An 18,288-nucleotide genomic window follows, 5' to 3' on the forward strand; every position below is an offset into this window, starting at 1 on the left:
TTATCTTGATGAAGTCCCAATAGTTCATTTTTGCCCTTGCTTCCCTTCCCTTTGGCGATGTTTCTAGGAAGAAGTTGCTTCGGCTGAGGTCGAAGAGGTTGCTGCCTGTGTTCTCCTTTAGGATTTTGATGGACTCCTGTCTCACATTGAGGTCTTTCAACCATTTGGAGTCTATTTTTGTGTGTGGTGTAAGGAAATGGTCCAGTTTCATTCTTCTGCATGTGGATATCCAATTTTCCCAACACCATTTGTTGAAGAGACTGTCTTTTTGCCACTGGACATTCTTTCCTCCTTTGTCAAAGATTAGTTGACCATAGATTTGAGGGTCCATTTCTGGGCTCTCTATTCTGTTCCATTGATATATGTATCTGTTTTTGTGCCAGTACCATACTGTCTTGATGATGACAACTTTGTAGCAGAGCTTGAAGTCCGGAATTGTGATGCCGCCAGCTTTGCTTTTCTTTTTCAACATTCCTCTGGCTATGCGGGGTCTTTTCTGGTTCCATACAAATTTTAGGATTATTTGTTCCATTTCTTTGAAAAAAAGTGGATGGTATTTTGATGGGGATTGCATTGAATGTGTAGATTGCTCTAGGTAGTATTGACATCTTCACAATATTTATTCTTCCAATCCATGAGCATGGAATGTTTTTCCATTTCTTTGGGTTTTCCTCAATTTCTTTCATGAGTATTTTATAGTTTTCTGAGTACAGATCCTTTGCCTCTTTGGTTAAATTTATGCCTAGGTATCCTATGGTTTGGGTGCAATTGTAAATGGGATCGACTCCTTAATTTCTCTTTCTTCTGTCTTGTTGTTGGTGTATAGGAATGCCACTGATTTCTGTGCATTGATTTTATATCCTGCCACTTTACCAAACTCCTGTATGAGTTCTAGCAGTTTTGGGGTGGAGTCTTTGGGGTTTTCCACATAAAGTATCATATCATCTGCAAAGAGTGAGAGTTTGACTTCTTCTTTGCTAATTTGGATGCCTTTTATTTCTTTTTGTTGTCTGATTGCTGTGGCTAGGACTTCTAATACTATGTTGAATAGCAGTGGTGATGGTGGACATCCCTGCCACGTTCCTGACCTTAGGGGGAAAGCTCTCAGTTTCTCCCCATTTAGAATGATATTCGCTGTAGGTTTTTCATAGATGGCTTTTATGATATTGAGGTATGTACCCTCTATGCCTATACTCTGAAGAGTTTTGATCAAGAAATGATGCTGTACTTCGTCAAATGCTTTTTCTGCACCTATTGAGAGGATCATATGATTCTTGTTCTTTCTTTTGTTAATGTATTGTATCACGTTGATTGATTTGCAGATGTTGAACGAACCTTGCAGCCCAGGGATAAATCCCACTTGGTCGTGGTGAATAATCCTTTTAATGTACTGTTGGATCCTATTGGCTAGTATTTTGGTGAGAATTTTTGCATCCATGTTCATCAGGGATATTGGTCTGTAATTCTCCTTTTTGATGGGGTCTTTGTCTGGTTTTGGGACCAAGGTAATGGTGGCCTCATAAAATGAGTTTGGAAGTTTTCCTTCCATTTCTATTTTTTGGAACAGTTTCAGAAGAATAGGTATTAATTGTTCTTGAAATGTTTGGTAGAATTCCCCTGGGAAGCCATCTGGCCCTGGGCTTTTGTTTGTTGGGAGATTTTTGATGACTGCTTCAATTTCCTTAATGGTTATAGGTCTGTTCAGGTTTTCTATTTCTTCCTGGTTCAGTTTTGGTAGTTGATACATCTTTAGGAATGCATCCATTTCTTCCAGGTTATCTAATTTGCTGGCATAGAGTTGCTCATAATATGTTCTTATAATTGTTTGTATTTCTTTGGTGTTGGTTGTGATCTCTCCTCTTTCATTCATGATTTTGTTGATTTGGGTCATTTCTCTTCTTTTTGATAAGTCTGGCCAGGGGTTTATCCATCTTGTTAATTCTTTCAAAGAACCAGCTCCTAGTTTCGTTGATCTGTTCTACTGTTCTTTTAGTTTCTATTTCATTGATTTCTGCTCTGATCTTTATTATTTCTCTTCTCCTGCTGGGTTTAGGCTTTACTTGCTGTTCCTTCTCCAGCTCCTTTAGGTGGAGGGTTAGGTTGTGTACTTGAGACCTTTCTTGTTTCTTGAGAAAGGCTTGTATTGCTATATACTTTCCTCTTAGGACTGCCTTTGCTGCTTCCCAAGGATTCTGAATAGTTGTGTGTTCATTTTCATTGGTTTCCATGAATTTTTTAAAATATTCTTTAATTTCCTGGTTGACCCATTCATTCTTTAGTAGGATGCTCTTTAACCTCCATGTATTTGAGTTCTTTCTAACTTTCCTCTTGTGATTGAGTTCTAGTTTCAAAGCATTGTGGTCTGAAAATAGGCAGGGAATGATCCCAATCTTTTGGTACCGGTTGAGACCTGATTTGTGACCCAGGATGTAATTGATTCTGGAGAATGTTCCATGGGGACTAGAGAAGAATGTGTATTCCATTGCTTTGGGATGGAATGTTCTGAATAGGTCTGTGAAGTCCATTTGGTCCAGTGTGTCATTTAAAGTCTTTATTTCCTTGTTGATCTTTTGCTTAGACGATCTGTCCATTTCAGTGAGGGGGGTGTTTAAGTCCCCCATTATTATTGTATTGTCGTCGATGTGTTTCTTTGCTTTTTTTATTAATTTCCTCAAATAATTGGCTGCTCCCATTAGGGGCATAGATATTTACAATTGTTAGATCTTCTTATTGGATAGACCCTTTAAGTAGGATATAGTGTCCTTCCTCATCTCTTATTACAGTCTTTGGCTTAAAATCTAATTTGTCTGATATAAGGATTGCCACCCCAGCTTTCTTTGGGTGTCCATTAGCATGGTAAATGGTTTTCCACCCCCTTACTTTCAATCTGGGGGTGTCTTTGGGTCTAAAATGAGTCTCTTGCAGACAAGCATATCGATGGGTCTTGTTTTTTAATCCAATCTGATAGTCTGTGTCTTTTGATTGGGGCATTTAGCCCATTTACATTCAGGGTAACTACTGAAAGATAGGAATTTAGTGCCATTGTATTGCCTGTAAGGTGACTGTTACTGTATATCGTCTGTGTTCCTTTCTGGTCTATGTTGCTTTTAGGTTCTCTCTTTGCTTAGAGGACCCCTTTCAAGATTTCTTGTAGGGCTGGTTTTGTGTTTGCAAAGTCCTTTAGTTTTTGTTTGTCCTGGAAGCTTTTTCTCTCTCCTTCAATTTTCAATGACAGCCTAGCTGGATAGAGTATTCTTGGCTGCATATTTTTCTCATTTAGTGCTCTGAATATATCCTGCCAGTCCTTTCTGGCCTGCCAGGTCTCGGTGGATAGGTCTGTTGCCAATCTAATGTTTCTACCATTGTAGGTTACATATCTGTTATCCCGAGCTGCTTTCAGGATTTTCTCTTTGTCTCTGAGACTCGTAAGTTTTACTCTTAGATGTTGGGGTGTTGACCTATTTTTATTGATTTTGAGAGGGGTTCTCTGTGCTTCCTGGATTTTGATGCCTGTTTCCTTCCCCAAATTAGGGAAGTTCTCTGCTATAATTTGCTCCATTATACCTTCTGCCCCTCTCTTTGTTTCTTCCTCTTCTGGGATCCCAATTATTCTAATGTTGTTTCGTCTTATGGTATCGCTTATCTCTCGAATTCTGCCCTCGTGATCCAGTAGTTGTTTATCTCTCTTTTTCTCAGCTTCTTTATTTTCCATCATTTGGTCTTCTATATCACTGATTCTCTCTTCTGCCTCATTTGTCCTAGCAGTTAGTGTCCCCATATTTGACTGCACCTCATTAATAGCCTTTTTGATTTCTACTTGGTTAGATTTTAGTTCTTTTACTTCTCCAGAAAGGGTTTCTCTAATAACTTCCATGCTTTTTTCAAGCCCAGCTAGTATCTTTAAAGTGATGATTCTGAACTCTAGATCTGACATCGTACTAATGTCCGTATTGAGTAGGTCCCTGGCCGTCGGTACTACCTCTTGTTCTTTTTGTTGAGGTGATTTTTTCCATCTTGTCATTTTGTCCAGAGGAGAATAGATTAATGAGAGAACAAAATGCTAACAGGGTAACAATGTTCCCAGAAAATATGCTCTAAACAAATCAGAAAAGACCTGAAGCAGTGGGAAAAGAAAGGGAAAGAGAGAAAAAAGAAAAAGAAAAAGATAAAGATAAAAATAAACAAAAACAGAACCAAAAAAAAAAAAAAACCAGAATGTAACCATATGTAAATATGATCAGGCTGGTATATAGATCAGTGCCACACACTAGATTTTGGGTGTATTTTGGTCTGTTAGAAGAAAGTGCCTCCCAAAATTTTAAAGAAAGAAAAACTTATATATATACAAAAATAAGGGTTGATATGATGAAGGGATGGAATATGACTGTAAAGATGGAAATTATAAAAAATTTTTTAAAGGAATTGATAAGAAGTTGTTTGAAAAAAGAAAGAAGAGGATTTAAAAATAAATGGCAGAGAATGTGATCAGGCAGGGGAGTAGAAAAAAACCATACACTAGAGATTTAGGGTATATTTTGATCTGTTAAAAGAAACTATCTCAAAATTTTAAAGAGAGAACAGCTTATATATATATATATATATGCCAAAACTATGGGTAACTACTATGAAGGGAGAGAATATGACTCTAAAAATGAAAAATAAAAATGTTTTTTTCAAAAAGGGATTGATAAGATGTTGGTTGAAAAAGGGAAAAAGAAAAATTCAAAAAAAAAAAAAGACAGTTAAAAAAAATTAACTTTGAAAGACTAAAGAATCATGGTAAAAAAGCCCTGGATTTTATGTGCAGTATTCCCCTAGCACTGGAGTTCTGCCATTCTCATTGATCAGTAAACTTGGTCTTGGCTGGCTGTTCTCTCTGATCTTCTGGGGGAGGGGCCTGTAGCCATGGTTCCCAAATGTCTTTGCCGGAGGCGGAATTGCCCCGCCCTTGCCTGGTCCAGGCTAAGTAATCTGCTCAGGTTTGCTCTCAGGAGCTTTTGTTCCCTGCAAGCTTGCAGTACAGCTTTGGAGGCGGAGAGTGAAAATGGCGGCCTCCCAATCTCCGCCCCGGAGGAGGTGAGAACTCGGGGCCCTGCTCCTCAGTGAGCCCCCAGAGAAAAGCCGTCAGTCACTCCCATCTCCCCGGTCTCCAGCCACACTCCGTGCTCACCTGGCCTGTGACCGAGCGTTTCTATCTGTGGCACCTGACTCGGTGTGGAGTCTCCAAACCCAGCAGATCCCTGTGGTGCACTCCCACGCGGCTCCTCCCGGGGGAGGAAGGTGAGTCTCCCCAGATCTGCTGCTTGTTGGGTCCCTGCTGGAGGAGCAGTGGCCCGACTGTGCCGCGGATCACGGTTTAGGGCAACCCCGAGCTGAGAGCCCGCACCTGGGCTCCGTCTCTGCAGCCGGCTTCCCTGCTCCGATACCTGGGAGCTCTGCCGCACTCAGGCACCCCCGGTCTTTCTGTGACCCCGAGGGTCCTGAGACCACACTGTCCTGGAGGGTTCCACCCCCCGCTTAGCCACCGGAGTGACGTCCCTCAGCGGAGCAGACTTCTAAAAGTTCCGATTTTGTGCTCCGCGGCTCTATCACTTGCCAGAAGCGGCCGACCGAGGCCCCTCCCCCGCCATCTATCCTCCCGAATATCACCTCGGATTCACTTCTCCGCACGTCCTACCTTCCAGAAAATGGTCGCTTTTCTATTCAGAGAGTTGTTGCTATTCTTTTCTTCAATCTCCTGTTGAGTTCGTAGGTGTTCAGAATGGTTTGATCCCTATCCAGCTGAATTCCTGAGAGGCGACAAAATCCAGGTCTCCTACTCCTCCACCATCTTGCTCCGCCCCCCTCCTCATTTTGGTTTTGATAAACAGTAGTCGCATGGCCTCAGGCAAGTTACATACAAATAATACATATATGCAATGATAACTTCCTTATGTAGAGTTGTATGCATTACATGAGATAATTTAGTAAAGTTCCTGTACAGCACCTGTCACGAAATAGGTGCTCAATAATTGTTTATTTCCTTCTCCCTCTCCCACCATATTTCATTTCTTGTCTTACTAACTATAGTATAGTTAGGGTTTTTTAAAGATTTATTGATTTCTGAGTGAGAGAGAGAGAGAGAGAGAGAGTGCGTGCATGAGTTGTGGGGGGACAGAGGGAGAGGCAGAAAATCTCAAGCTGACTCCCACTGAGCCATGAGCCCAAACGCAGAGCAGTATCTCATGACCCATGAGACCTGAGCTAAAACCAAGAGTCAGATGCTCAACCCACTGAGCCACCCAGGCACTCCTGGTTTTTATTTATGATTTAAATGTCTGATAATCTGAGGCACCTGGGTGGCTCAGTCAGTTAAGTGTCTGGCTTTGGCCCGGGTCATAATCCCAGGGTCCCGGAATCTAGCCCTGCATCCAGCTCCCTAATGGGTGGGGAGCCTGCTTCTCTGTCTCCTGCTCTCCCTGCTTGTGCCCCCCACCAAAATAAATAAATAAAATATATTTTTTTAAAAGTGTCTGGTAATATGTACTTGGTTAATTTCCACCAGTTGCTCTGACAAATGGCAAATGTCAAATCCTACCTTTGTCATGCAACCCATTCAGTAAGGATACTATGAGGAATCCCTTACATTTTCCACTTTCCTCCTTCATCAGTCAATAGCTATTTCTTTAGCACTGTGGCAAATATTAACAATGTTAAGATATGGTCCCTGCCCTTAAGAAGCTCAGACTCCAATAGGGGAGACATGAAAACAGTTAAAATATAATTGGATAAATGACCATTTAAGCACATGCCAAATTCTAAAGACCCCTTAATTTTACTTAATTTTACAGATACCATGCTAAGTATCCATACCAAATTGGTTCAGTAAATATTTGCTTATTACCTGCCATGTGTTAGGCTGATAGAATTTAAAAAAAACAGTCTCTACAAGGACATGAAGTTTCAGGGACCATAAAGAAAGTCGAGCAGTACGTGGGAATGTCAGTCCTCCCGAGGCACTGATGTCACCTTCCAGCAACATGACATAGGATACAGACCTTTATATCCTACAGTCCTCATTCCTTCAATGATGCAATCTCATTGCATTTCATCTGGAATAATCATTTATGGCTTTAGTATTCTCTCCTCAGTCTCTTCATAAAGAGCCTCATGCTGGTACAGTCCAGCAAGGTACTTGTCTTCTCAAAATTTAAACAAAACACAGAGTGAATAAGAGAGGGTTTTAAAGTACTGAAAATGGCTGAGATAAACCTGTGGTGCAGAAGAACTATTCAGTGGATCTTAGTGACCAGATTGAGCTTAGACAAAAAAAAAGACACTTTGCAGTAAAATACATTTCCTGACAGGTCTACATTGCATTCTCCCTCCTAACAATGTTATGAGCTTCAGTTCCCACATTACGAAGTCTTCCAAACTGTTGAGAGAAATCTTAATTCACCTGAACTTTTAGGTCTAAGAAATGGCTTTTTCAAGAATAATTAACCTATATCTCAACTAAGAAAAAAGGTAAATAAAAAATTGAAAGATGGCAATGTCAACCAATCACTATTTGGTATGGAAACTTAATTTTGATAATAGAATATATTCCCAAGTCTTTGTTCTTTTTCCATGATAATGATCTTTTATCCCTAAGTATATCAAGCCACAAATGAAGAGTCAACACTCTGCGCTCAGGAAAATAGGTTTAATATTCAATAATTAACCATTAAATAATTTTTCTGTCAAAATTCTTTCCTAAAATCTATCCTGCAAAAAATTAACTGTTGTATTTATTTTGCTTGTACTTTTATTTGCTTTCTTTGAATTTAGAAAAAAACTTTAGAGATACCTTTTAAGTATTTCAACAGTGATTTTTTTATCATTTTCTTTTTATGCTAATTTGTTGTTCACGTAAATTTCTATTGTTTTGAGTAGCTAAGTACTATTCTAAAATTAAAATCTGTAAAGGCAATCTGAATTGAAGCCGTATAACTTTCATTCAATAAAAATTACAAAGTTCCTCAAATACAATAAAAAATATATGAAAGGAGGAAATATTAAAATTAGGAATAGAATTTACCTAAAATTTGCCCCATAGCCTTCCCTTATTTTGTGCTAAAAGGGATACCAAAAAGAGATTTGAATTGACTGTTGTATTCAGTAAAATTTTTATTGTTGTTGTATTCAGTAAAATTAAAAAAAATCTAATGAGAAAAGTCTGACTCCTTCCCTCCATAATCCATATAAATCCTACAACTAAAAATCTGAAATGGAAATTGAACCATTATAATTTTATGAAAGTGTTTGCTTTTTTAATTATAAGAAAATTTCTATAACATGGTATCTTGATTGGAAATTAGATGATATCTGTTGTTATACTTACAAAATTATCATGAATATAACTCGAGAAATGATGACTTCTCTTGCTCGTTTTAATGTTAGGAAAAAACTGAGTCTGAGAGATTATGTGAATTACTTATATTCAAATAACAAATATTCAGATAGGGCCACAACCCAGGTCTCCAGATACCTGATTTTCCCTTTCTACTGAAGTTATAAGTAGGCTAATTCAACATGATTTAATTTTACGTGAGACTACATATATATATATACACACACACACACACATACACACACGTTTATTTATTTGTTTTGAACTCTGAGAATGTGGACCAACTGTTCATGCTCTACAAAATACATGAAAGAGAGACCACAAATACTTTTCTTCTTACACACTAAGTGGCCAAGGGCTAGAGAGTGCCTAGACATGTTAAGTTTGTGAAGCTGTGCCTTGGTTAGAATCAGTAGGCAATATCTGCACAACTACATAAAGTAGAGTGATGGGTATGTTGCAGATACTCTAAACCCTTGAACCATTTTTTTCTTGAGCTTCTATTTTAAATTAAAATAAAAATTGTATTTTTAGAAACCACCTAAATTAAAAATTACTTTTATAATAAATGAAGGAAAACAAAAATGACAGCACAGATCTAATGGGACTTCAGGTTTTATATAAATTAATACTTGTATAGTGCTATTAAATCAACAAATAAGTAATAAGTATGGGTATAAACCCTAAAGCAACAAAATAAATCTATGTAATGCATATTATTAAACACTCTGTGAAATAGGTTTTTAACCACAATTTATAATTAAAAATATGTAATATCATGTTTTACCTTTCCAAATTTTGTAGGCCTTTATATAAGATAAAGAAAAAAGATAACAAGGGGGAGTTAAATACAAATTTAGTGGATCCTCATATTCCTCTATTTCTAGATCATTCAAAATAAAGCAAGTTCAAAATAGAGACTGTAAAGCATAGGGGTGGTAAGAATGGAAATTTTTGAGTTAGATTTGCATTTTAACTCTGTCACTGGACTGTGAATGAGGACACATTACCTTGCCTCATTTTTTCTCAATTTCGCTGTTAATGTGTTTAATAATAATACCTACATGAGAGAGAGAGACATTGTGAGAGTTTAATAAGATGATATGAAATGGAAAATCCTTAGAACAATACTTGGCATATACTAAGCATTTATGTAAAGAACAATATTTTTATCTTTGGTGAACTCTTATAGTTAGGGCTTATTTTTATTTTTAGTATTATTATTTTTATTTCCATCTCCAAATTAAAGGAGAATGGGAGGGGTAATGATCTGGTTTATAATTTAAAACATTAATATCAAGGTGATGACAAATAAAATAATGGTAACTTATGGTGTCATCATCATACAATATAATTGATGCTAAATTATTATTCTTGATAGGCCATGCATTTATTGTTTAAAGTGAATTACAACTTAAATAATTATCCTCTTGACTATTATTCCTTTAAAAACAAGAAGTTTCTACATGTTTCTGGTTGCAGTATAATGAATTGAGGTACTAAAATTTGTTCCATAATGGGAAAAAATTAAAGTACAGAGCATTGATTAACAGTCAAATACCACAAATGTAATAGATTTTAAATATAAATATATGCATATGCATGTATATATTTCACTTTATTTTCACAATTAGATATTAAGTACCATGATGGCAGAGATCAGATCTGTCCAGTTTCTAGCTGTAGGGCTCAAGGACACATAGTTACTTAGTAAATATCTCTTGACTGATTTTAGGTCGGTATGACAAGTAAGAGCTTTCATTCATTAACTCACCAGCTCTTTATTGAACCTTTGTTGGGTTTACTAGTTTCTACTACCATGAGCTAATAATTTGCTCATGATACTGTATATAAAATATAATCATCTTAATAATAATTGCTAACACTTATCAGGTACTTATATGCCAGACTGTCTTAATAGATTATAAACGTATTATTTAATTTAATCCCCACCAAAAAGCTATGAAATACTTTATTTCCATTTGTCCGGTGAAAATAAATCAAAGCACACATAGGCTAATTGTATTGCCCAAGGTTACTAAATTAGTAAATGATAAAGCTGAGATTCAAACTCTTGTCTCATTCTCGCATCTGCCCTACATGACTATAGCATACACAGGAAGGGGGCACTAACTCTGCCTGGAGGCAAATGAAATTTTTATGTAAATATTCCTATAGCATATTGTTATTAATTTTCCAGGGTATGTTATGCTTCTATAAAGTAAGATAATATATTTCTAGAAAGACAAAAGACAGCTTTATATTAATAATGTATTTGAAAACCATTATGTAATATGATTGCCAAAAGTAATGTTAATTAAATCATATTAATCTTGCCATTATAACTGATAAATGTATTAAGATATAAATTAAGGATACATTAAAAATGAATAAGTAAAATTTTCCTTTTTCATTATTTATATATCTTAAAATAATTTTCAATAACATGTTCTATATCTATTTAGGTATGACTGATTATATTTACAATTATATAGAATGCTTTAATTGTATTAACCAAGATAGATCATATAAATCAAATCAAATCATTTGTACACCAAAAAGTTACACTTCTAGCCTCAGTTAAAATCACTGAACCTATCCTTACAAACACTAAACTGAAAAGAGTTACTTTAATTCTTTAGAAGGATAAATCTCTTAGATAAGTGTATGGATAAACTTTAATTTAGTGGGAAAAAATAGTATCTATATCATATGGTGGTTATGAGGATGAAATAATAAATAATCTGGAATTTCAGGAATGGTGTATGTGCCTGTTTTCACCATTGGACTTTGAAGCAGAGTCTTATAGTTACGTTCCCATGTTACTATCCAGGCATTTTTGATACTAGGTACATTTCTTAAGTAAATTTTAAAAAGTTATTTTCCTTATAAGTAATACATAAACAAAAACCACAATTTGACTATAATTAAATGATGTAGAAAAATGAGATCTGTTATAATATGTGTAAATTTACTGAATAACATACACTATAATTATTAGCTCTCATTATCTAATTATATGCATTAAGAATCACAAATATTGCATTACTGATAGTGCTGTTTATGCCAATTCAAATTATTTCTAAAAATAAGTATATTAATTTCTGTATGTTGGAAGTCTGGATAAATACCATTGTGCTATTAGTATATTCTTGATCAAGGTTTTTAATTTAAATTTGAATTGGAAATTAAATTCTCCTTGTTTTAGGTTAATAGGAGATTTATAGAGAAAGCCAGATTTATCCTTTCAGATTTATCTAAGTATAGCATCTTAATCTGATTTTCCAGTACACCATATTTAGTCCTTGATCCCAAGTTAATTCTATGTGTCATTAATAATTTACTTTATTCAACGTTCTTGTTTTGTTTTGTTTTCGTAATATGTGATAGAGAACTTTTCTTTCCATATATATGTGAAATCCTTATTTATTCACATTCAAAGTATATATTCCAGGATGCAAGAGAGGATTACTGCATGTAGGCTGCTACAAATGCCTTAGTTTTATTGGTTATTAATTTTAAGATGTACACCTTTTAGATTGTTCTCTCTCTGACATAACCCATCTTATTTTCACTATCCAAGAGATTGAGAAATTTTAGATCTGTTAGATTTTGTAAACCTGTTCTATTTCACATAGCATGACACATGATTCAGAAGTTTTCTGCCCAAAAATATGGAATCATACACATTTTCAATTTTGCTTAATGCACACACACACACACACATATGCATGAAAGAAAAACACTGTCTATGCATCTTCCATCACAATGCCAGAGTTACCAGCTGGGAATTGTAAATACAGTCAATTCGTATTATTCGCAGTAGTTATATTCTATTAAGTTGCTGCAACCACTGAATCAGCAAATGCTGAACAATTGCTCTCAGGGGAAATACAACATTAGATTCCTGGGAGATGCTAGTCACAATATTTTCATCACCTAATCAATATATAACGTTGTTTTGTATGGGTTTCTGTTTAAAGATCCTTTAACATTTTAAGACGTTGACACTCATGGCCTTAACTAGAGTTAAGGCTTCATTAACTCATTGACCTCACAGCCAACGGCACTATAACTCATGCCTGAATGAAACTTAGCTAACACGTATATTTCTCCGTAAGACACATCATAGCATTTTGTACTCAGGAATAGAAGACAGTACTTTAGCATTATGGTTGGGGGCCATTTTAAACAGTGAAATCATAAACAAAAAGCAAGAAGAAAAAAAAAAAAAGGTGAAAACTGTGGCCCTAAATAGACTGCAAAAAGGATACTTGTTTACATTACAGTATGAGGGCAGAAACAAGAAGAGCATCACCTTGTTTGACCTCACATGGGAATGGTCACATTTCATTTTAAGAAAACTGCTAAGTAAGGGCACCCGGGTGGCTCAGTCAGTTAAACATCCAACTCTTGATTTTGCCTCAGGTCATGATCTCAGTGTTGTGAAATCAAGCCCCACTGTTGGCCCTGTGCTACCTGCTTGGGATTCTCTCTCTCGGCCCCTTCCCCACCCATAAATAAAAATAAATAAATAAATAGATAGATAGATTGCTAAGTAAATATTACATTAATCTAAAAGCAACTCTAAATTCTAGACTTCTAATATATATAACTAAGTTTTGTAACCTAACGCTCTCAACCTAAGTACCAAAAATTATTCACATAAAATTCTATGTTATAAAACATTAAACCCTAAGTGGGGATAAATTAATACATCATACAAATTAAATACAAGTTTTAAAACAAGAAATCAAAATATTATTTACTACCTTACTAATATTCTTACCAGTATGTGTCATAAAGTGCTTGTTCCCTTGAAATATTTAAATTCCATTTTTACAATTTGAATTATAATTATCTTATCATAGAAAGTGCTTTATCCCATTCAGTAAAATCAAATTGATTTTATCTGTCCATTGCCTGTTTGCAATAACCTAAACTAATACCTCTTCCAGTCTTATGCTCTTTCTTTCCATCAGTTGCTTTTCTAAAATATAATCTGATGCTTGAAACAATTCACAACCAACAAAATAAAACTCAAGCTATCACCAGTCTTAAAAATCTCCTTATGATCGTGTCCTTGTCTAGTTCTCAAGCCTCACCTCCTGCCATGCTTCCTCTACACATTATGGCCTAACAAGAACATAGTAACTTTAATTCACCCCAAATCATGCTATTGTTTTATATCTCTATACTTTGCATGCCTATCTTAGAATTCCTTTTCCTTTAGCTTGCCTAAAGAACGCTTACTTAACAATCAGCTCAAGCATTGCCTTCTCTATGAAACTTTGCCTGATTGCCTTGAGAAATACGTGGATCATTTTTCACTTTGGAACTTTTCACATCCATTTGTAGTTGCCTTTATCATATAGGAGTAGGTTTCCAAAAGACTTAGAATGCCATTATTTATTAATATTCTTTATTTTGTATTATTTATTTTATAATCCAAATACTAGCACAGTACTCATCAACAGATGATCAATGAATGTGTGCTGAGTGACAAAATGAAATTAAAAGGACTCTTTCTACATTCACTGCCAGTTGGTTTAATACACAACACAACAGTAGTGTGAGTGCCGACACAATAAAGATACATTAGTAATAACAGAAAATAGGGAAATATTTTCATTATATATATTGGCAAAACTCAGATTAAAAGTATTAAGCATTTGATGAGAATTTCATCAAATATCCCTAAAGTGAACTATCTCAATTTTTATCTTTTGTCTTAGATTTACAAACTATCTACTTTCAAAAGACTTGATACATTGTGTAAGAGCAGAAATGAAATGCAATAAAATATAGGGCAGATAACAGCTAACAAAGAATGCTTTTTTCAGCTGGGCACTCTTCTAAGTACTTTATTTATATTGATTCATTTAATCCTCAGGGCATGAAATGATATAGGTGTTAATTTCTTCATCTCCACTATTAAAAAAAAAAAGATGAAGATACAGAAGTTAAAAAAAATTAACAAAACACTTGCCCCGGATTACTCATTCATTGGGTTCAGGAGCCAGATACAAACTGACTAGTCCCACTTCAGAGCTCTTGATATTAGTCACTACTCCATACCCCCTCTGCCTCCTGTGAGAGAAAGATGCAGCAGATGTCACTAGACCCTTGATATGAAATAACAGCTAGACTTGAACATTACATTATAGTCTACATTGTCTTTGACTCTTTGCAAATACAAATAATTTTTGATTACTGAGATCTTACTCTAGACCAAGTACTTTGCATATTTTTCTATAAGACAGTTCTATGAAGTAGCATTTTAGTGCCTGGCCATGTAGTAGTATTGTAATAAATATTCTTTGTTGACTAACTGGATGAGATAGGGTACTGAGAGTATTTTTAGTATTATTTTATTTTTGAGAAAAGAGAGTTAGCAAGTTTAGGTAACTTGCTCATTGTCAAACAGTAAGAGACTGAGTGGGGATAGAAATTTGGGTGTTTCCAAAACATAACACCTTATTAGGTGTAAAAGTTACACATTAAACTGAGTTTCAGTGAATGTTTATATTTCTGTAGCTAATTAAGCTCAAAAACCCTAAATGCTTTGAATTCCGATGTTCTAATTTACTATGAGGAATACAGTTTGAAGTATCTGAAGGAAGGAAAAGAGAGCACACCTATTAAACCCTCTCTCAAATATCCATTCACTTCTTCAACAGATGTCTACTGCATGTTTTGTATCAGATGCCTAAGTGCCCAAAATACAGCAGCAAAGAAATCAAACACAATTCCTTCCCTCATGAGTTTATATCTTACATCCAACAGTAAACAAATAATTATAAAAATATAGTATACCAAGTGATGATAAGCACTGGTCAGAAAAGCCTAAGATGACCTTTGATTAGAAACCAAAATAAAGTAAGGAAGCAAGCCATGTGTTTGACTAAGGAAACAATGTTTCAAAAATTAAGTAACACGTGCAAAGGTCCTGAGGCAGGGGCATGATTGAGATAGCAAAAATAAGACAAAGAGCAGGAGGAGCTGAAATCAAAGAAACTGTGGGCAGTCAGATTATAAAGGGCCTTGTCAGCAATTTGATGGTCTTTGGATTTTACTTCTGATGACATGGGAAGTAACTAGAAGATTATGAGCAGAAGGCTGGCATTTTCTGACTTAAGCATTTAAGAAGAATTGTTCAACATTTTACTGCTGTGTTGAGAAAAGACTTGTTAGAGGGCCAGAGGAGGGGAGCAGTAGCAAGAAAAACAGTTAGGAAACAGATATTAGAGGTCCTAAGCAAATATAGACACCTGCCGAAAGCATTATCATGTACAGTCTATACAAAATTTGCTTTTCTCTTGCTCTTCTATTTAACAAGTGTAAGTCTTTTACAGGCATATCTTCAAAATCATTTGCCCTATAATGAACTGTAAAATTTTTCATCCCATGTATTCATTGTTAATAAAATCTTTGGCTAAACACTGAAAAAGACAGGCAGCAGGACATGGTGCAAAAATTTATAAACTTTGCAGCCAAACATGTAAGAATGCAATCTCTTCTACTTCCTAATTCTATTTATGTCATTAAATTAATTTACTCCTCTTGTCTTTGCTCTATAAATCTACAAAATATGCATAGCCCATTTATAAATTTAATTGAAATAAGAGTAATTGAAAGTTTACTTAGGGGCTAAGCCCCATGCTAGATGTCTACTGCATGTTTTGTATCAGAGCCTAAGTGCCCGAAATACAGCAGCAAAGAAATCAAACACAATTCCTTCCCTCATAAGTTTATATCCTACAGTTTACTTAGAGGCTAGGCCCTATGCTAGATGTTGAGTGCTAGGTGTTGAGTGTATATTGATAACCAAACACATGGTGCTTGCTCAATAGAAACCTAATGGCTGAGGCTGGCATTAGGTAAATATTCACACAAATAAATTAAACATATGTATAATTTAAAATGTGATAAATAGATGAAAAAATACACAAAATTTCTTGAGAGAAGAAAACTAAGAATTATAATTAATGATAATATTAATAATGCCCATTGAATGTTTTATAGAGTACTGATCTAAAACATTTATGCTTCGTGGATGGAACCAAGTATTTGATATAACAGTCAAAAAGCTTGCTGTTACTAGAAAGCTTATATTGTTCCTGACTTTATACTTAAAAATAAAAAAAAAGGAATAAATAAAAGTTCCTAATAAGTGTCTCAGAAATTTTCATCTTCCCAAGGAAAGCACATGAGAATGTTTATATACCAATAAGAAATTTTAGTGACTTTAAGCAATTTTTTATTTTAAAGTATCCATGTATTATTTGTAAAATATTTAATGGGCTTTCTTAAAAATATTCCTGAGAAATCATTGTTAAAATTTCTTTGGACAAAAAAAAAAAAAATCTGTTCAATAAATGAATGAGTGACTGGTCTATTATTTAAACTCATCATGGAAGATTCATTGATTAGATAGTGACTCTGTTAATAGAAGAACTAGAATCATATTTCAAACACATATCAAATATATAATATACATTATATGTTGTAGATTATATGTTGCAATACCAAAGAATATTTTATCTTAAATATTGCATATTACATATATATAAAATTCCCTTCCTGTTCTGTGATGTTACTCTTGACTATTTATTCAAGGCATAAATGCATAAACACAGGAAATAAACTCACAGAAAGGAATTTTTATTTTTCTTCCTAAAAGAATTAAGCTATATTTTTGTCTTAAAAGATTAACCTATTAGGGCAAAAAGAGCCAGAAATCTGTTTCTATTTAATATATATTTATTATATATAATTATGTATAGATTATATATGGGTTTTGTGTTAACATATCTTTTATAGATTACTTTTAGACATTTTGAATAATATGCAGAACTATATTAACTGTATGTAACAGATAAGTTATTGTTATTTTAATAAGTCATACTTTTCTATACTAATTAAATAATATTTTTATTGAAACACTAAAAAATCAAAACTTCTGAGCAGAATATTGTTGGTGTTTAGTCATATTCATAAGATTACTATTCAAATGCATTAATTTTTAGAAATATGTAAAATGTAAAGACTTTCTGTAGATGAAATACTAAATATGATGACAAATATAAATAAGAAAAAATTGGTAAGACTCAGTTCATATTCAAATTTCTTCAAGTTCTTTGAAATACATGTATACACACCTGTTTTGTAGGAATCAAGATCCATACAAGCTTATATACTGTATCTGTTGATAATATCCAATAATTTTACTTAAATCTATAAAAATTATCTTCATCTGCCCCTTTTCATTCCATTAGCAACATTATTCTGGCTTTGTCTCCTCAGACAAGGAAACAAAAGCAAATATAAACCATTGGGACTACATCAAACTAAAAAGCTTTTGCATCAATAAAACAAAAAGGCATTCTACTGAACGGGAGAAGATATTTGCAAATGACATATCCAATAAGGGGTTAATATCCAAAATATAAAATGAACTCATAAAACTCAGCAGCAAAACAAACAAACAAAAAACAAAAATAAGCAATATAATTAAAAAATGGGCGGAGGACCTGAATAGACATTTTTCCAAAGAAGAAATACAGATGACCACAAGACACATGAAAAGATGCTCAATATTGCTCATCATCAGGGAATCGTAAATCAAAACCACTGAGCTATCACCTCACACTTGTCAGAATGGCTGGTATCAAAAAGATAAAAATTAATAAGTGTTGGTGAGGATATGGAAAAAAGATATCCCTTGTGCACTGTTGGTAGGAATATAAATTGGTGTAGCCACTATGGAAAACAGTATGGAGGTTCCTCAAAAAATTAAAAATAGACATACCATATAATCCAGTAATTCCATTAGTGGGTTTTTACCCAAAGAAAATGAAAACTTGAAAGAAGAAAGAAAGAAAGAAAGAAAGAAAGAAAGAAAGAAAGAAAGAAAG

The 18,288-nt window shown here is 34.5% G+C and overlaps 1 protein-coding gene across 1 annotated transcript in view; it reads right to left on the reverse strand.

Moving 5' to 3' along the window:
• Positions 1–18,288, reverse strand: part of NEGR1 (neuronal growth regulator 1) — an 861,650-nt gene that overhangs the window by 810,751 nt on the left and 32,611 nt on the right. The window lies entirely within an intron of this gene.

The sequence above is a fragment of the Neomonachus schauinslandi genome, chromosome 4, assembly GCF_002201575.2.
Source record: "Neomonachus schauinslandi chromosome 4, ASM220157v2, whole genome shotgun sequence".
NCBI lineage: Eukaryota > Metazoa > Chordata > Mammalia > Carnivora > Phocidae > Neomonachus > Neomonachus schauinslandi.